The sequence below is a fragment of the Meleagris gallopavo genome, chromosome 10, assembly GCF_905368555.1.
Source record: "Meleagris gallopavo chromosome 10, MGAL_WU_HG_1.1, whole genome shotgun sequence".
NCBI classification, from domain to species: Eukaryota; Metazoa; Chordata; class Aves; order Galliformes; family Phasianidae; genus Meleagris; species Meleagris gallopavo.
The window spans coordinates 4,152,618-4,173,216 of NC_139413.1; the positions used below are offsets into that span (position 1 = coordinate 4,152,618).

Below are 20,599 nucleotides of genomic sequence, written 5' to 3' on the forward strand. Positions count from 1 at the left end.
TAATCCCTTCAAGCTCCAGCCATGCTCATTTATGAGGATCCATCACGCAGAAGTCTGTCTATGGGAACTCAGTGTTCCTACAAAGCCTGTGGCATTCCAGTTTGACTGTGGAAGCAAATTTTCTTTTACAGGAATTGGTATTAGTGTGGTGAAAGAGGACAGGTAGCTCTAGAGATGTCAGAGTTGGAGAATACAGCAACTTTTCACAGAAGTGTACCAGGTACTTAGAGAGACCACGTTCAGCAGTACGTTCAGCATTGTTTGTATTTAATGTCTTTGATGTCAGAAAATAAGAGCTTGTTCTATTTTCATTTAATCTAGAGTCTTGCTTCCAGTAATGTCTGAACAATGCAGTTACAGAGAAAGGATGATCTGTTCCTGGGGCCTCTTGCCTGCAGTGCTGTGTGCCACCCCAGCAGTAGATGAACTCTCACTGTCGACTGGAAGCAAGGTTATACGTGAAGATCACTGTGTGATGCTTACTTTGTTACAAATCCCAAAGTTTGGAAGTGAGGGAAGTGGAAAGGGGGGGGGGGGGATGTGGTGCTTTCTGACTCTGTTCAGAAAGAATGGTTTTCATAAAGGGTTTGAAGCTGCACATGTAAGATGATAAAGAGCAGAACCAACATGGCATGAACACACAAGCTTAGAGCCAATGTGAAATTTGCCCCAGGCTTGGTCTTAAATCATAGTTTACATCTTGTCACAGACATCTGTGTATTATTACTTAGTTTCAAGAAGAAAATTTTCTTTTTAGAAGTCAAAGTAATGCCTAAACAAAAGGTTATTGCAACCAGCTTTGTGTTTAATTTGTGAGGTGCTGCAATAAGGAAACTATTTGAGGATAAAGGTATTAGCTATTTGGTTATTTGAGAATAACTGCTAGCCATTACACAGAGACATATCATGCTTGCTACTATGGTATCTTACAAATATTTACTAAACAACATCCTGCTTAAATCCTGTTCCTCGTTATTCTTCCAGTTCCATTTGGCTGTATGAGAAGTGCCAAACAAAGTGACCTGATGATGGCTGTAAGATGGGGAAGCTGTTCCTCAGGAGTGGTGGTGCCTTATTGCCCCGTTCTTAGTCCCAGCAAGGAGTTAGGTATCTCTCATTACCGGGCTGTTCATCAGCAGATCTGAGTGCCTCACAGAAGGAATTGGTATCACACTGTCATTTTGCTACAGAGGGAGAGACTGAGGCATAATGGAGAAGAAAAAAGCATTGTGGTTGGTGCGTAACAGTAATAGTAGTGCCAGGCTGCAGATTAAGCTAGCTCTGCTGAGATTTTATCCAGTACTTTCCAGTGGGTCATAAATGCATAAAGTAATCAGGCAAGGACTTTGTCAGAGCACATCTGCTCCAGTGTTTCTGGTAAAAGTACATCCGTTATCCCAATTAAATCAGATGGTCCAGCACTGATGATGTGTGAAGGTAAAGCCATCAGGGCCTGGCTGTGTCTTTCAGACAGACCAAGAAGAATGTTGGGCAAGCTAAATCCGTTTAATTTCTGGTGCTGCCAAGGCTGGATATGGGTGTATGTGGAAGTGGAGCCCCAGGGATTTCAGTGCGGGCTCCATGTGGACAAAATGATCTCTTTCGCTCAAGGAAACTTACAATATCAAAACCTGTATGAAGATGGTCTCTGTACAAATCTTACCGAGATGAAGGTTTTCTAATAGCATGTCAGTTAACATTCCCAAGAAGTGCTTTACCTAAGATTAATAATGCATTTGGAGGAGGTCTGTGAGATAGCCTGCTGCTCCTGTCAAGTTTCCTGCCAGTCTCAGAAGGGAGGGGGTAAGTTGTATTTTCCTCTTGCTGTTCTGCTTGCATAAAAGTGAGCTGGGAAAATAAGAGTAAAATAATTCCTTCAAGTAGGCGAGGTAGGAAGAAAGTGGTTGACTAGGTCTAACTGCAAAAAAGAAACACAAGCCTCTTAACTCACCCTCATGCTAAGGCGTTGGGTTGGGTTTTTTTAAGAATAAAAGGAGGTAACAGAAGTCGTGCAAGGCTTTATACATTTGTTTTCTACAACAGTGCTTTGTTTCCTTTTGGTCCTTGAAGTCCTTTTTCTGTGGACTGGAACTTTTCTGAAGTTCTGGAAATAAGCAACCACATAGAGCCGTGTTTTTCCCTGCTGCTGTGCATGTGTGTGAACAGCTTCCAAAGGAGGCTTTTGTGGGGTATCAGATTGGTTTACCTTGGGCTCAATGAGTCCTTCAGTTAGGCTTTAATATATTATTCTCCCTGTCATTTCTACTTAGACAGTGACATCGAATGCTCTGATGATATCAACCAATTATTTGTTCCTTCGCTGTCAAGTATTTGGAATGGAAATGTAGCAGGCAGTTAGATTAAAAATAAAAATATCCTGCTGGCAAGGCAATAAATTGAATTAAGTCAGTGCTGCTCTGAATGTTGGTAACTGTGGATGAGTTTTCATGGTTCATTCTGAAGAGCTACTGAGGCACCCAACACTTCATATATTAAGGCTAAATTACAGTTGTTAAATTTACTTCCCAATTCTCTTTAGTATTTAAAAATGTATTATCCCCACATTGCAAAACTTGAAGAAGCTCTTTATCCACATCCCAGAACACAAGAAATGGAAAAGCAGCATCCAAAGTAAGAGAAGATTGTCACGTGAACAACTGCGCATAAACTGGCTGTGAATAAAAGATGTTCCATGTCAGCAGGGAGAGGGAAATCTCCTCTTGGAGCTTCTCAAGGCAAGTGTGGGGACCAAGGCCCTCGGGCTTTCTGTGGGGCTGAATCAGATCATGAAAGCAGCTGTGAATAGGTGAGCAGTCCCAAGAGATGGCACTTAGCCACGTAGGAAGTCTCTTCTGTGCGGTAGTCTTTTAGGAACAGTCTCAGAGATTGTTAAATATTGAAGGAAATGTGAACTTCAAAAAGCGTGTTTTTTTTTATATATAATTTAAATATCATAATAGTTCGAGTGTGTGAGGAGTAGAAAGCATTGAGTTCAGTTGCACTGAAGGGAGAGCATTGCCTGGTTAGAACTCTTACTGAGCCCTGCCCCTTTCTGGGAGCTCACAGAGTGGCCCACATCTTTCTTATGTTATGCCTTCTATAGAAATACGAGTTCTTAGGATGTGAATTTTCAAGCTGAGATGTCTGCACATTAAATAATTTGAGCTTTCAAAGAACTCTGGGCCTTTGCTCACCTCATCTTAAACTGTAGGGATCTGAACTACTCAGACAACACGAATTTACGCAGCCTTTCCAAAGGTGAAATCTGGTTCCTTTGTTTGTACTGGAAGATGGATCAGAGCTGGTAAACAGACATTTGGTGCATAGCTGATTATGAGCTGTGGAAAAATATATATATATATATTTTAGTTTTTCCTAAAAGATCAGGCTTAGGATTTAAAGTCGTGACACATTTATTGTGGTAATGCAAACTGAAGTCATGTGAATCGAGAACCATAAGGGTTCCATTAGCACACATGGAAAGCAGGGTCGGATCTGTAACAGCACTGACAGTACGTCCCATTCAGGAGCATTACTTTTTAAAAATTAAGCAAACCTCTCAAGTGGCTGAACGTTTAGCTGACAGTGCCAGCACGCTTTAATTTCCATTAAACCTGAAGTTGCCACACTCTCCATTTTAAATGGAAATAGTGTTCTGCTGATGTCACTGGTAAACTTTCGTTTCTCCCAGTAAAAATGTTTGTGTTACAGTGACTTCTTGACAGGAAATCCCTGAGAATACGTTTGTCTTGGTGATCTGCTTCAGATGAAAATTGCTATACCAGTCAGCTTGTAGGAAGATAAAACTTTTCTTATTTTTTTTTAATTCTGTCCATTTAAACCCAACACACAGCAGTGTTGGAATCAGTGTGGATTCCTTCTGCTTGAAAGCCTCTGGGAAGAGATGTCTCAACCCAGTGCTCAAAGGCTGCTTCTAATTTTGTTGATTTTTTTTTAGAGTGATATCTATGGAACGTGTTAGCCACAAATTTGGGAAATCTCCCTTGTATCTCAGTCTTCTGTTTCTCTTGTTCCCTCCGCTGGCCTCAAAGAAGCAGCACAGCTGTGCCGGGATACCCAGATCTGCTTTGCTGCACTTCATCCTTTCAGCCCCATTGGATGCTCAGTAGGAGCTGCTCAGTTCATGCACGCCATGTGTTCTGTCTTCAAAGAGCTTTCCAGAAGAGAGGCACTCTTCTTTTTGCCTGTTTCAAATGTACCCTTCCACATGTCCTAGAAGAAGTCCTCACACATCTCTCCAGGTATTCAGGGAGAAGAAGTCCATATTTCTGTTGCCATTGGACCCAATGCTTTGTGTACGTGCAGTGGTCCATGGTGAGACCACTCGGGAAAATACTTTTAGCTGTGGTTTCCAGCACAAGAAATGTTGTTAATCTGAGCTTAAAACATCAAGTTTGGCTGCCGCACAGCACTTTCTCAGTTGATTCCTTATTGTTTAACACTTCTCTGAAGTTCAAGTCTTTTTTTTTTTTTTTTTTTTTCCTCTTCCCCCTTCAATGCAGCCTTCATCCAAAAGACACTGCCAAATACTTTACAAGTGGTACAGAGGAAGAGAAATTGTTTCTGGCACTTATTGCAGTCGTCAGCACTGAGCATCCAGCTTAACCAGCTCACAAAATACAGAACCTTATTTTGTTAGGATGTACAAACACTTTTGCTATCAAACAAACAGACAGCCAGCCCACTTAACCTGCTACCAATTAGCTACCAAGGTCAGCTTACTGAATTTATCTCTGTTTTTTGCAAAAAAAATGGCCACTGAGCTTTTAGTTGTATCAATGGACACCATTCGGACATTTATATTTCTTGTGAAAGATGGGGGTCCCATGGTGTGCACTTTGATAGCATGGTACCACAATGTTGTCCCAGTTATGCCTTTCACTCAGTCATTCAGAAGGCACTGCACTGGAGAAGTGCTGGGAGGAGAGGTGCATTCTGCTTTCTGCTCCATACTTCCACTTCTTTCTTCTCCTTTTTTTTTTTTTTTTTTTTTTTTTTTTTTTTTTTTCCAAGGCTGGCTTGGTATTATGTCATTTCAGATGGACAAGATTAAGTGAAATCCTGCTTTGGATTTCTGATGCTCTCCCCTCTGTTTTGTATTAACACTGAGAATTTGTTTCTGTGTTGTTTGTGGCTGAGGCTTTTTTCCCCATCCCCTGCCTGAGATGGCTCAAGAAATGCTGAACAGAGTGCTTAATGATTTCCAGTGTTTTCTCTTGACATTTTAGTTTAGGAGAATGAGCAATGCCTCCGCTGGGGACTTCCCTGGCAGATCCACGTCTGAACAGCCAGGGCTGGCTTCCAAGAACATTAAATTCCAGCTGCTTTTCCATCCAAGGCAAGGTTAGTTTAGTATCCCCCTTCCTCCCTGTGTCTTTACAGCAGGAGATATTCTAGCCAACGTATTCGTCATGTTTCTGAGCCTCCCTGCTGCTTGATTTATGCAGAGAGGACCAGGGAGAGAGATTCCAGTGTGAACTACCTGCAGGTGTGCAGCAGGGTGCTGCAGTCCATGCGGACCCAGCTATGCTGGCTAATCCCCACACGTGGCACCAAGACTGTTTCTTTCCCACTGGTGCGTGCTGAGAGATGCCCTTGGTACCTGGGAGCACCACAGAGACAAGCAGGAGGGCGAGGGATGCTGAGATGGAATTTCCAAACTTGCAGCTGGTGTTACTCTCCTCATTACTCCTTGTACTTCACTGTGCTGTTAAACTGTAGATAACTGTAAGGCTTTAAGAAAAAAAAAAAGTTATCTTAATATTCACAAATGCAGTTTGTGCACCCGTTCTGAGGTGAAGCAAGTGACTTATGCCTGTTTTTTTGTTTTTTTTTTAAGATAGGTTATGCATATTTGGTGCCTGGTTTAACGCTGCAAGGGACATAATTTTCAGTGGTATAATGGACCGCTTGAGTCTCTCTTGTCAACTGGGAGTTTGAGTATGCAGCGTGTTTGGAAATGCAGCCCATCCTAACCCAGCAACTGGCAAGGGAGAAATCCAAATCTATCAGTCGCTATTTCAGCCTGTGACTTCTGCTCGCCTTTGTCCCACCCGAGCGTGGTAAGACATAGCTTGTGTGCTCTTCTGGAGTTGGCTTCGTGTGTGCAGCTGCGTGTTGAAAGGTACCGCAGTGTTTTCAGAAACCCAAAAGGTAGCCAGTCTCCAGCTGGTAAAATTGTCGTCGTTCATAGACTGATTGAACTGTGGGAATTCACCCAAGTAGAGGATCAGGTCCAGTGTACACAGCTGGGCACCAAGCTGAGCTCAGTAACTATCTGTGCTCAGTGCTAAGCACCGGCCAACTGGGCTGCACACGATTTTCTGCTAGGTAGCAGTGTGTCCATCAATGTCGTCTTGTTCGCCTGGATCCACCTTGTCTCCCATTGCTCTGTCCCTTCTCCTCTGTTCTCCTTTCCCTTCTAACTGAGCAATGTCTTACAGACAGCAAGAGAGCAAGTCACAATAGATGAAAACGGATCCATTTTTGTCATGTTTCAGGGGAAAATGTTACTGCCCTTGCACTTGAACTTCTCTAAGAGTGGTTATATTTCATTACACATCTTATCCTTGTTTGTGAAGCGAGTACAAGCTGTGCTTGGTATGAGTTCAGTAGAGAAAAAATGGATATTTAGGGAAGATTGTTCCTCATTGACAGTATTATTTTGTAAGCAAGGAAATTTAAAGGAGGTTTTGCTTAGGTCCTATTTTTCTCCGACTTTGTGTTCATATTTTTTTCCTAAAGTTTGTCTGAAGATCTGCATGAAGACCCAAACCTCTAAAATGCTTTAATGTCAATCTTTCTTTGCCCCGTCTATTCAGCTAGCGTGGTAAAATGTTTTGTTTCTCTTTTTTTTTTTTTTTTTCCCAGAGTCTATGAGATCATTCAAGTATGGAGACTTGGCAGCCTCCATGTGCGTACAAAGACGGCTGTTTGAATTTCAGACTAAGTGTTGTTCTGGCTAAGGATAAATTATTTGGTGTGTTACATGAGGATTTGCTGCTTTATCTGGCCTGAATCAGGTTGGTTTATTATCACTGCCCTGCAGTCATGATTTAGACTGGACTGCAGTTTTCTGTCCTTTAGACTTTTCCATGTTTTACTGCCTAAAAGTAGAGGCATTTCTTTTAAGCAATTTGGTAATAGAAAGGATTGTAGTGATTGGTTAGTATGATTGGAAGGCCAAGAAAAGGCAGTGCAAAACGAAATAGGAGAAAATACAGAAGTAATGGTGGGACCAGACAAACAAGACAAATGTTTTCTTGGGCTTAACTGGTCACTTACGGCTCATGTACAGAGTTGGACAGTCACTCTAAGCAGTGCAATCTCCAGAAAAGCTGAATAAGAGTTTTCGTATATGAGATATTCTTGCTGGAGATGGGATTTACAACTTTTATTTTTAAATTCAAAAGCAGGAGCAATGGTTGTGGTCATCATCAGTTCAGAAGGTAGGTTCATTTTATAGACATGAGCTTCAAAGTCTGTTACAAAGAGATCTACTGCCTGAACTGTGCTGAGTTGCCAGGGTCATGCGTGCCATCTGCACCATCTGTGCAAAGGGTGAGTGCTCTGTTCCTGTGTACTGCATGGAATACTAAAGGAGATCATTAATGAGCATTACAGAGTGATTTACAACACCTGGGTCCCACTTAAAATAGTGTTACAGAAAGTAAAACGCATCTGTGTATCTGAGCTTGAGAAGACTGATAGAATTTTATTTGCTTCTGAATTTTGCAGCATAGATGAAGAGCACACACCACATCTCTTTCATCATTTTTCTTTAAGTTACTTGTGCTGCTAGTCCATCCTGGCCGACATTAGTGGCACTATAAAATACAACTGCCCTGGTTTTGGTTCCTTTATTCACACATGCTGTAGATGAATGTCAGAAAGTATTTGCTCATATTTCTTACATTGGCAAATTGCTTTGTCTTTCAAAGAGTACGTGTGCCACTCAGTGCAAGCCTGTGCTTTCTTTGTGGACAGCACTTGAGAAATGCTAAAAGCATAAGGGTACAGTGTATATGTATACCCTCCACATGGTGCTGATTATCTTGTCCCATCTTTCACATCAGAAGGGTCAAAAACCAAGACGTTACTTCGTGCTAATCACACGTTGGAATGCATTGTTAAAGCCGTGTGCTTACAAAAGAAAAAGTTATTCATCCTTTGGCCTTGTTTCAAACAAAAATGTCAAAGTCTGTGTGAAAGAGCCATCAGAGCCTTCTGCTGTTACCAGTAGGTAGAGAGGGCTGTGGAGACAAAGGCAGTTAAGCTTTCTTGAAACACAATTGTAGGATCACATCGATGGTTTGGGTTGGAAAGACCTTAAAGCACACCCATTTCCAGTCTCCCCACCATCAGCAGGTTTGCCCAGATCAGACTGCCCAAAGTAAGCCCATCCACCTGGCCTTGAGCACCTCCAGGGATGGGGCACCCGTGGCTTCTCTGGGCAGCAATGCCAGGGCCTCACCGCCCTTATAGTAAAGAGTTTATTCCTTACGTCTAATCTAAATCTACCAGCTTAAAGCCATTAACCTTTGTCTTATCCATACGTGCCTTTGTAAAAGGCCCCTCCTCAGCTTTCCTGTGGGCCCCTTTAGGTACTGCAAAGCTGCAGTGAGGTCTCCCCAGAGCCAAATTTGAACAAGCCCAACTCCCTCAACCTTTCTCCTTAGGAGAGGTGCTCCAGCTCTCTGAACATCTTCGTGGCCCTTCTCTGGACCCAGTCCAACAGGTCCATACCCTTCTTACACTGGACGCCCTAGAGCCGAACACAACATTCCAGACAAGGCCTCAAGAGAACAGAAATAGAATTCAGTAGAAATATGAATATCTGAACAGGAAAACTTCTAGTTTATGTTTAAAAAAAAAAATAACATTGACTTAAAATTTTATGATCTTCCTCATCTTACAGAAGGGTGGGGTTGCCAGTTGTGTGTTGGTCAACCGGAGGGCTCCGTCTCTGGTTCCTGTTTAGTCTCAATGCAGGCCTTGTGCTGGCAGGGCAGAACCAAAACGAGGTGCTGCTGAGTTGAGAGCTCTTGGTTCTGGCTTGCTGGGAGCCTTGAAGTTCAGGACTAGGATTTTGTTTTGTTTGCACGCTTGGGATAAAGTGCTAGGATAGTATCTTGGCCTGTCTTTGTCAGGAGCGTTAGCTGTGGCCTTGTTTAGCATTTGTGTGGATATCTTTCCAACATTCAGTACGTTGCAATTAAGTCAGCATCAGAAGCTGTAAGATGAAAGATGAGCGGGAGGGGAAAGAAAAATAGAGCAATAACCAAAGACTGCTGCCAAGAAGAACTTAAGAAACACCACCAAATGAAAAAGTACCCTGTGGCTTCCTTCATACACATTCCCTCATCACAAGCAATAAAGCACCTCTTGAGTTGTTCTTCGCCTACTGGTTGTAAATCTTAATGCCTGTGTTCCAGAGCCCTGGGGACCTCACAACAGCCTCTGCTCTCCTGGAGTCCAGCAGCTGGGAAGCAGATAGAGGACTCAAAATGACGATGGGAAGAATGGCAATCACTGAATTTCTCTCTCTCCACCAGGGAAGTGGCTGTGAGTTCTGGGAGGTGGAGAGAAGGCAGCTTCGCTGGAAACACTGTTGGCTTCTAATATTCTCTGTTTTTCACAGCCAAAGAAGGGGCAGCAGCCACCTTGCCCCTGGACAGAGCACGTGGAAGTGATGTCCTCATTTCTCTTCTGCCTCACCAGGTGAACCCTGAGGCTGTGAGGGCAAGGGAGGAGTGCAGGGAGCCCAGGAGAATGGGTGAAGCTGGCAAAAGCTGGGCTGAATGTCTGCATAGTTAGCAAAGGACTAGGCCTGGAAAGGGAGACCTCGGTGTCGTGGAGGGCTCTTGCCTGAATGTGAAGCCTATAGCCATATTTTAAAACAAAACACTAACACATTCAGCGTTCCTTACTTTTGCTCCAAATCACTGCAGCTGTGGTATGTATGAAGCTGTTAACTGTTGTGTCTTTTTTAATGTGCTTTAAAATGTGCCTGGAGGTTTGGGGAATTTCTTATTTCATTATTTTTTTTTTTACTTGTATTTTTTTAATTCCCGCTGAAATGCTGCGCTGTTTATATTTAAGCAAAACCTCCAGCAGGAATGAATAAAATCAAAGAGCATCACGATCTTGCAAGGCAGATTGGCGGCTGACAGATATGTCTGGCTGAAGGAGCCTTTTCACAAGGAACAGGGGTAGGCAGAGCCTGGGGAACAGAGCAGCCCCTTTCCCTATCTCTGCTCACTCCCTTTCCCATGTCATCTCTCCTGCCCCAAATCTCTTTCCTCTGCTTGAAGTGCGCATCAAATGCAGGGTGACAGCAGCAGTGGCAGTTTCAGCAGCATCAGAAGTCGTACTTGTTTGGCAGGGAAGCCTGGCCAGCCCCTTGGCTGCTCGCTCCCCTTTGCTCTCCAAGAGCAGCAGTGCCGTCTTGCACTTTGGAGAAGCTTCTCCTTCTGTTTTCCAGCGGAATATCTGATGCGATTTCAGTTTCCACACTATAATGCTCTTTAATTTGAGTGCAGTTTTTAGCAGCCTGTTTTCACTCAGGAATGTGGATAAGTTCTGAGGGCTTTTTCCTTTGTTAACACCCTGGGTCAAGTGACCTGTGTTGCTTCGATGGCCAGAGAAATGACTTTGGCTGCAAGAGCATGGGGTTTGGTAGGAGTTCCTACCTTCGTACAGGAAGGAATCCAACAAAATAAGGCTCATTTCTCACTATGCCTCTGTATGCCCTTCTGTTCCAAAGCAAAAAAAAAAAAAAAAAAAAAAAAGAGCACAAAGCAGGCTCCATGGCACTGCTGCTGCAGGGACATCACTCTGCTTTTGTGATGGGAACACTGGGGGGAAAGAAGCTTCATCAGAAGGCAAAGCATCTGGCAAAGGTGGAATGAGAAGTGTTTTGTGTTCCATTTTGCATCCTTGAATTGTACAGCGAAGACGTAAATTCTGGCAATGCTGAAATGTTGGAGCTTTTTGGCTTTCTTATGTTAGGATCTTACACTCCCACACAGCTTTAAGTTTTCCTGCCTCTTCCACCCTGGAAATCCAGGCTATCTGAGGGAGCTCTGTACAGTGCTCCCGCTGACATTACCTCCAGGTCAGGCTATTAGCATGAGAAGCAGCAGGGAGTCTGTGCTTGGATGGGGCCTTGGTTTCAGGCTCATGTTTACCATCTTGTCACCTGGTTCTAACTGACTGTAGGAAAAACACTGGAAGCTGCAAGGGCCTTTTTATTAAGCTCATCTTCTGGTGTTGGTGGGCCATGTGTTTTTTTGCAACAGAGGAGGAGTTTCGTGCTCCTCCAATTCATCCTTTAAATGAGATAAACGCATGATTTATTAACCAGGTCTTTAATTAAGGAATTGGAAAGCTGTCCCTTTGGTTTGCTAAGCAAAAAAAAAAAAAAAAAAAAAAAAAAGAAAAGAAGCTCCTTGCCCAAGGAGGTTGTGGATGCCCCATCCCTGCAGGCATTCTAGACCAGGCTGGATGTGGCTCTGGGCAGCCTGGTCTGGTGGTTGGTGACCCTGCACACAGCAGGGGGTTGGAACTGGATGAGCACTGTGGTCTTCTTCAACCCAGGCCATTCTATGATTCTGTGATTTGTGCAGTACAGTGGAGGGTAGAAGTCTCCAACAATAGTTCTGCTGGAGGGAGTTCAGGTAGGAAGGAAGGGAGCTGTCTAGATGTCCTGTGGGGAAGTCAATGGATGTGCACGTCTCCTTACCCTTTCTGCTTTCTCTGCCAGGCTAGTCTTTCCATAGTATTATTGCTATAGCAAATCCAGCCCTCACTTTTAAAGTGGGAAACAAAGAACACTAGCAGTGCCCTTCAAAAAATGTGCACATACCCTTTCCCACCTACCCAAAAAAGAGTGGGGATGGAGAACATAAAAGACACAAATCCCTTATGTTCTCCAAAGTCTCGTGTACGTTCAGCACACTAAGTTTCTACTGTAAGCCTCTGCTTCCATTCCAAACCAAGCTAAAATTATCCTTCTGAAGTCTTTCCTAGACAAGCTTTTGTTACATGACTCTTTTGGACAAGCATCAATCTGTTTCCCAAAAGCCTGTCTTCCAGGAATGGCTTAGTGCTGGCTTTGGGGCAGGTGTTCAGATACTCTGCAGCAGACGCTGCTTTCTGGTGTAGCCCATCACTGCAGCATGCTGCAAAATGGCAGTCTGAGCATCCCTTAATGCTGGAAGTTTAACCACAGCTGGAGCTGGTTCTTTGAATCCTGTCAGTTCTATTTGCATCGAGTTGTTTCAGCTGATGTGGTGCTGCTTAGAAAAACACTGAGGATCCATACAGAAGTACTTATTTCCCTCATCTTTAAAGGCAGCTTTAGCCTGTACATTTTTAACATCTTCAAAATCCGTTGGTGTTTGTGGCAGTAGCTATTCACAGTTGCTGTTTTCATGTTGTCAGTCACCTTTTCCAAACGGCAAACAAAGCAAAGTGTACTCATGAAGAACTTTGATTCCAGAGTGGCAACAGGGGTGGGACACAGTGTCCTGAGGAGCCCTCCAGGCCTTGCTCTGCCTTGTCTTTAAGCAAAGAGTAATTGATATCCAAATGTCTCAGGTTTTGTGATTCTATTTTTTAAACTCTGAGCTGGCTTCGTTAGCGTATCAGAGATGGCAACTGAATGCATTTCTAGGCACGGTTTCTAGATGCATTTGATGTTGGGTTCTTTGTCTTCCCTTTCTAGGTAGTTAGAGAACTCTTCCAGCCCTGCAAATGAGGCAAACTGTGTGAGTAATGAGCTACTTTGTCCTGTGTCAGAGTGCCTTCTCTCCAAGTGCTGTTTGCTGTCTGGATTTCTGACCACTGAACAAGAAGTGTCCATTGTGCTTCTCATTTTTCATTAATTTTGAAGGTAATACGTGCATCCAAACAGCTGTTTTCATTGGCCTGAAGTACTAAGCTACCAATAAATTTTCCTCTTGATTTTTAACTCTTGCAGGCCTTTGGGATTTGGTTATTTCAAGAGTTCTTGCTTGGTTGGGTTTGCGGACTATTTTTTTTCTCCAGAACTGGAGTTTTCCCATTTAGCTGGAGCAGCAAAACTGAATGGGAACATCTGGCTTATTTCAGAGCTCCATCAGTACAGACCTCCCTCATGAAAGCCACAGTGATGTCACGTCCAGCAGCACAGGAGGGAATCAGAGCGTGCTCCTACCAAGTCAGCACAGCCCCGAGGTATGTTATGGGTAGTGCTCTGCAGTGAGGCAAAGGACTGCCTGATGTTGGCCCTGATCATTCGGTTACTTCTTTGAATATAAATGTACGCGTGTATGTCCTTGAACAACTATTTCTTTTTTTAGGCTCTTAAAAGAAAAATAACTTTTTAAGGGAGTTTTGGTTTCTTACGCATTTCTTTTTTAATCCTTAGAGAGTTCCCTTTTTGCTGCAGAGCTACGGCTTTGGTCATGGGCTCATTTGCACTTTACTCGTCTTCGTGTTTATGGAGTATCAGTGGATTAACAACAAAAAAAGACAAAAGCAGTAATATTTGACCTCCAGAGCTGGCGATGTCTTTTCCCCTTCCTCTTTGTCCTCATCTTTTCACAGTAAAGAAACAAAGTAAAACATTTGGTGTTTGCTTCCAGGTGATCTGTTCTTTTTCACCCTTCTCCTCCTCTCCCTGGGGATGGAGGCCCCCACCATCCTTTGAGATGTCAGGAATTCTAGGCGAAGATTTATGCAGCAGCATAAAGAGGCATTAGACCGTGTAGTGAGGGTCAGACATATGGTAGCAATGATTGCACAGCCCTGTAAAGCAGCCTCCCTGCAAAGCCCTGGATGCGTTGTGAGAAGTCTTTCCTTGGAAGCAACGTGCTTAAAGATGCCCTTGTGTCTGATCTGGTCAGGTACGTGCTGCACACAACAAGGATGGGAACAAACAATGCTGTTTTCCTTTCCCAAAGTAAGTTAAATTCACTTCTGTGTGGAAATGAGATTGAAGCCCGTGTTTTCTTTCTTTCTTGACTCCACTCGGTTAGCTGTTGAGAATAGCAGCTCCTCAGGTCTCTGGTAATGCAGTCTTCACCTCAAATAGGGATTCTAAAATATTTAAGCATTTCTCTCCTGAGGCTTCTTGCTTCCTATTTGTTTCTTGTTGCTAAGCAATGCATTTATACCCCCAAAATTAAAATTTACAGCTCTCAAATTGTCCCTCAGCCTTATTCTCCAAACCTCACATCTGTAATGGGTTTTCCATCTGCCAGTTTTCCCAGGCCGCCCCATCCATCCTCCAGTCTGCAGAGGAAAAAGCCTTGCGGTGGAGGGTGTTTTTTCCCCTTTTTTTAGCCTCCATCTGTAATTAATTTTCTTGCAAAGCCACATCTGTCTGTATGGGGCAAGGGAAGTGGGGAAAGCGAGGTAAAAAGTGAAGTCACTCTCTCCCTTTCCCAGTAAAATGCAGCGTTTGGCAAACGCAATTGTAGTTCCTCTGGGCATTTTAGTCTTTCCCTTCCATTCTCCTGCCCTCACCACCCCTTTCTCCAGCGCAGTCAAACAGAAAGGTGCAGTGGTGTTGGTGCTCAGCTGTGGTTCTGCCGGCGTGGAGCTTGTGGGTTTGGTCTGTGCTGCAGCCCACATCTGACACTGCAGTGTGTTTCTGCTGCTGGGGTTGCTGCAAATGCTGCTGGCGTCCTCGGGAAAACTTCCTTCTGTCAATATTTGAATTTTCAAAGCCGTGCTAAATAGCTGCCGTGATGTTTCTCTTTTAAAGACTAAGAAATAGCTACAGTGGTCCCAGTCAATATTCCTTCTCTACCATCGCTCAGTGCAGCCGTTCCAGAAATTTTAATGTTCTGCAGACCACCGGGGAGCTTCAAACAAGAGCGGGGCTGGCTGTGAGGCTGGTGGCCTGCCTGCAGCAGGAAGGGAAGGAGAAAGAAGGAGAAAGAACCTGCTGTCTCGGCCCGCCCAGATTGAACCCAAAGCACAGAGGCTTGGTGAAGATGCTCTTCTTTGGAGCACATGAACATCCTCGCTTTCCCCTTGAGAGTTGTCAGTGGAAGAGATGTCCTCTTCTGCCTCTGGAAGCAGCTGGCAGAGGTTCCAGAGCCTGGCCTTCCGTTGGGTCACTATTCTTATCTCATTACATCATCTGCCACCATCGCATTCCAACTCTTCCAGCTTCCTTCAAATTAAAAAAACAGTCACACAATTTAGCAGAGGAGGCGGTCATCCTATAGAAAAGTCCTTGAAATGGGCAATGGCAAGGAAGGCTGGCCACTGAGCAGCCACTCAGCCCAGTCCACAGGCCAGCTTCTGCTTCACTGTAACCTCATGAGCTGAGAGATGCTGAGCTGGGGAGTCCAGGTCTCTGCTCTCAGCCTCTGGGCTTGGCTGCTCGTGGGCCTTAGGACAGGTTTGTAATGGAAAGTAAAAGTACACTGGCTCCTCGTGCAGGAGAAACATGAAAACTTGAGCTCTGTGGGAAATCAGACCCTCAGATACTTTTGGACATCTGGGTTTCCACCTTGCTGTACTGTCAGAGCTTGAGCTGGATTCTAGTTGGAACACCACTGTTGTCAGCAGTGCTGACCTGAGTTGCCAGCATCTCGTCCCTGCTGCCACAACGCTGATGCAGCTGGTTGGTGAATTAGATGGGGTAATTAATCTGTGTTAAACGTACTTCCTTTATTTGCCAGGTTACTTTTAGCCAAGGTCATTTCCGCAATGCACTTTACAACGGCCCAGGCAGCTGCACAGTACTGGCAACAACTGGTATAGGGATGGGAGGACAAACAGTGACAAGCGTGTGCAGCTCAAGTTAATTCTGCCAAAGACACACTGCTTGCTGCCCTACCACTTAGCACCAGAGGAAGGAGCTTTGCATTCCCTGCTGAAAGATTATTGCCCCGCAGGACTCCCTCCCACCAAACCACTAGCAAACCTGGAGTCTTGCCCCTTCTCAAGCCCCTGAAACCCTCAAGTCATCCCCAGATCATGACTGTGTCTTTCTGGTCTTCATATTTTAAGAAACGTCATTTTAACACTGGCTGTGGGAGGAGAAAGGGAGCACAGGACAAACAGGCTGCCCTCTGAGGAGCAGGCTCCTGAAACTAAGCTGCTGAGGACATCAGTCTGATTCCAGCATGAAATGACCCAAATCTGAAAAAACACTGACACCCTGTGGAGACGTACGGAGGGACATTATGCAGATCTTACTGGCCCTCGTTGGTACCATAGGGTTAATTACTGAGTTATTTCATGTCCTATTTTAGATGGGCCATTTGTCCGACTTCTTCCAGATTCATCGTCTTACAAAGTCATTAAGAAAAGAAATGATCTCTTTTCAATTAGAATGGATTTGTTTTTTTTTATCTTGTAGCTAAACCCATAACCATTCATTTGTTAAGAAGAAAATTTCTTGGTACAAGGAGGAATATTCTTAAAGATACAAAGAACATACCTGAAATGGGTTGGGTTGCACAAAGGCTGTTCTTCTGCACACCTAGAATCATAGAATCAAAGAGTACCCCAAGTTGGAAGGGACCCACGAGGATCACTGGGTCCAATTCCAAGTCGGTTGATTGTGTGTGTTTCTGACAGTGCTTCTGGGCAGAGGCTGTCTCAATTAAAATTAAAAAAACAGATATGTGCATTTCCCTTTTTTGCTTGAGTTGAGCACAGGATCCCCATCTGGATCAGAGCTGGATAGCAAGGAGTGTCCTGGTGCTTTGAGTGCAGCCATGTGTAATGAAGCCCTTTAAAGACAGCACCTCATTTCTCATAAAAATGGATATTTCACCTCCAGGACTGCAACTAAATTGCAAACTTTACTAACTTTAAGTCACATCAGCCCTCCCTTGAGCTCCGTGCTTCCATCTGGGTGAAGATGGATATTTAATATTTGGTGTGGAAGCAGTGACCTGGCCCAGCAGTGTGTTTGTTTGTAGCAGGGAGCCCTATCTCAGTGATGGGGTTTCCATGCAGACCCAACACGTCTATTTGTAACGAGGTTTGAGATGAAAGATATTTATAGACACTTAACAAGTTCTTATGGACAGATTCAGCTTCCAAGACTGGAAACACTCATGGAAACAGGATTGTGGACTCAAACAGTGAATAGCTCAACCTCAAAATGGCTGAGCACGCTTTCTCCCTCCCCTCACCCCCAAAACACCCCCAGGGTGTGTTCCAAATGCAATATTCCCAGCCGTGCCAGCTGCAGATAGGATGATGTGTGCTTCCCCTCCGCCGGGCTGCCTTGGGCCCCAAGAGCCATCACTGACAAAGGTGTATTTCCTTTCAGTTGTCTCCCGGATTTATTGCCTCGAAGCTGTGCCGCCTTCTGATCAAAAGTGGGTAGATAAATCTGCTCCATGTTCTGCAGCGACTGCCTGCTGCCCTGAAGGAAGCGTGTCATGTCTGTAAGGAAGCGTTTCAACCTGCAGCCGTGGAGTACAAACAGCATCAATCACTCCTTTCAAACAAAGGTTGGGTGAGTTTGGGTGGTCTCCCCTCTCACCAGGAGAGGAGCTGGTAGCCTTTAGCATGAAAGCAGCCCTAGAACCTCAGCAGTCTCACAATCAGCCAAGTTAGGGTCAAGATTAAATTACTCCAGGGAAAAAAAAAAAAACATGCACAAAGTAAAAGTCCCCGCAGTCAGTTCTCAGCCTGTCTGACCTCTGTTAAAAGCACTGAGCATGCTTTCAAGGAGCTGGCTTGAAGAATGAAGCACTTCCGTGCTGTGAATCAGATAAGAGTTGTGCTGATAAAAGAAAAAAAATTGCCATGACTGCTGACAGCCTAAGAGAGCGATAGGAGGAACCTCTGGGGCCTCTGTGCAGTGTACTGGCTTTGCTCTGTAGTCAGATATCATTTGAATATCTTCATTTGGGTTAATACTGACATACAGGACAGGAAGGGAAGCAAAGATATAGAAACCTGCTCAGCCTGACTGGCACGCTATTGAGGCATGGTGACTCCTTGCTGTCTATCAAGTGAAGGGAATTCAGCCTGTCTTGAGAAACTTCCAAGAATACTCTTGTTTCAACCCTTGCATCTAACACTTCTATTGTTTCTAGCAATAACAGCAAAATGCTCCTCTTCAAACAAGACTTACTGTAACATACACAGAATTTTTTCTGTATCGGATTCTACCTTACAAACACTGATTACGCCCACTGTTGCCTCATGAAACAAGCATGCCAGACTTGCACCTTGATTTGAAAATACTCCGAGACGATAAAAGAAGACTTTTTAATCTCTCATTCCTTTGCTGCAAAGCTTGAAAGCACAGAAAAACCACCTGGTTTTGTTGGGTTTTGTTTGTTTAGTTGTTGTGGGTTTTTGGTGTGCAGGCAGCTGTGAGGTTTCAATGACTCCATGTTCTTTCTCGTTAGCCAGCACAGCCTCTAATGTGAAGGATGCAGATGTCATCATGCTCCATAGGAAACCAAGTGAACAAACTTTGTTTTGTTCTTCAAAATGACTCTGAAAAAGAAAGGTTGGTGGCAAAGGGAATTGGGTTCTTCACTTCTTGAACTGCCGCTGTGGCACCAGGGGACAGGGTTTGGCAATAAGCAAGCAGAAAAACAGACAGAAGCAAGGAAAAGGGCCTGCTGGGCTCAACGGGTAGAGTAGGAATGCACAGCAAGCAGTTTCTGTTTCACTTGGGTTTGGGGAGCATCAGAAATCTTGCTCAAAGCAGTGTTCCATCCTTCCCTCTGGACGGGTCCAGGAGGGCCTTCCTGATCTGTCTGGTCCTTCCAATGCCAGCAAACATGCTTTTCTTCTGCTCTATGAGTGCTTGTGTGGCTTAGCTGATGGTTAAAGCTCTGGTTTGTGCTAAGCTGGTTTATGTCTTTATAAAGCTGGAATAGTAAATGTGAGCAGGGTGAATGGGCCCACATGCAGTCAGCAAGAAAACTGCAAACCCTGAGTCTACTACAGAGACCTGGTTATCAAGGAGACTCTGACACACGTTATACTTCACCCATAGCCCGTATGCCATTCATGTGCCACTCTCAATGATATCTGAAAAGTCATGGCAATCAGGTGAAGTCCCTGGTGAGTGGAAAAAAGGCAACATCACACCCATTTTTTAAAGGATAAAAAAGATGATCCCAGGAACTACTGACCTGCCAGTCTCACCTCTGTGCTGGAGAAGATGATGGAGCAGATCTTCCTGCAAGCTATGCTAAGGCACATGGGAGGCAGGGAGGCGATACGTGAGAAGCAGCATGGCTTCACCAAGGGCAAGGAGGTAGCATCTATTTTATTGGAGAATTTTGGTCTGAGGGCTTGTGTTTGGAGCTCGCCCTTAGTGTCACCCTGCCTGAAATAATTTCTGTGGCTTCAGCTTATTGTTTCCATTGGCTCATGGTTTTATTTTACATAGATACCTTCTGCAAAGCAACTGTCAGCTCGCTTGGCTGAATTTAAGTGTTGTTCTCAACTCAGGAATTTCTTTTGTACTTTAAAAACCTGGCTTCAGCCTGTTGCCAGGATCACACACCTCTCTGAGCAGGAAGATCTGTGCAGCATTGGTGACAGTGCCTATATTGATTTAAAGCTTTTTCTTCAGAGCATGCTGAGATTTTTCCTGGAGCAGATAGAATTATTTAACAGTCTCTCTGGCCTCCTTCCACACCGGGCCCAGCTTTTGAGGCCGTCCTTGGCCTGCTCTCCTCCAGTCAGACCTTGTTCCCCAGCCCGAGCTCCCATGCCCAGTACCAGTTCAGGTTTTGCTGGCAGCCGTGGTTCTATCAGCTCTTTTTCACGATCTTCTTGCAGTCTGCTGCCTCCTTGGCAAAGGATATCAGAGCTTTTCTTCCTGCCTGCTCTCCAAGATGATGGCTCACCACAACCATTTTCCTTCCTCTATCCCAGCCCCTCACTTTACCCATAACCTAACCCACCTGGCCCCATGGAAATCTCAATGTTTCTATGGCTACAGTGCTCGGCACTTCAATATTGATGTGCTAATTAATAATGAAAGCCATAATTGTGGTTGGGTTTAAAATTTTAATTAGCTGAGGAGTCAGCAGAGAGGTGGTCCATAACAATGAGAGGGTGCTATTCATATACATACATATAGCATGTACCTTTCCCTCTAGCAATAACACTGCACAAGAAAAGTGTCCTGTGTGTGGGTGGCCGGAGCTGTTAGAGTGATGGGATGCTGAGAGATGTTAGGTAGGACTGCTCAAAGTTCTGTTGAAAAAAGAAATGGTTTTTATTCCTCAGCTTAAAAATGGAAGAGAAAACTCCTGGAAGGGAATATATTTTCCATCTCAGACAGTATTTGTTGCAGTCTTAAATGAGGGGGGGGTTTTGCCTTCATGTGTTTGAGGGTCCAGAGGAAAGCCACAAAGATGATCAGGGGACTGGAGCACCTCCCCTGTGAAGACAGGCTGCCTTGGGCAGCCTGGGCTGGTATTAAATGCAGAGGTTGGTGGCCCTGCATGCAGCGGGGGGGTTGGAGATTCACGATCCTTGAGGTCCCTTCCAACCCGGGCCATTCTGTGATTTTGTATGAGGTCAGAGTGAGCCAACGGTAACACAAGCAGTGCTGTGAGGATGCCGAGCGTTGCACCAA

General features: G+C 44.5%; 1 long non-coding RNA gene across 2 annotated transcripts; it reads left to right on the forward strand.

Moving 5' to 3' along the window:
• The first annotated feature begins 538 nt into the window (after positions 1-538).
• LOC104912349 (uncharacterized) lies at positions 539-19,417 on the forward strand. Of its 2 annotated transcripts, none has more exons than XR_014885353.1 (6): positions 539-5,364; positions 5,861-6,083; positions 6,892-7,043; positions 12,749-12,916; positions 13,135-13,239; positions 17,309-19,417. It is a non-coding gene; the product is annotated as an uncharacterized LOC104912349 (long non-coding RNA). The 2 variants fall into 2 exon arrangements; XR_014885352.1 differs by lacking the exon at positions 17,309-19,417 and adding an exon at positions 13,433-13,667.
• Positions 19,418-20,599: the final 1,182 nt, after the last annotated feature.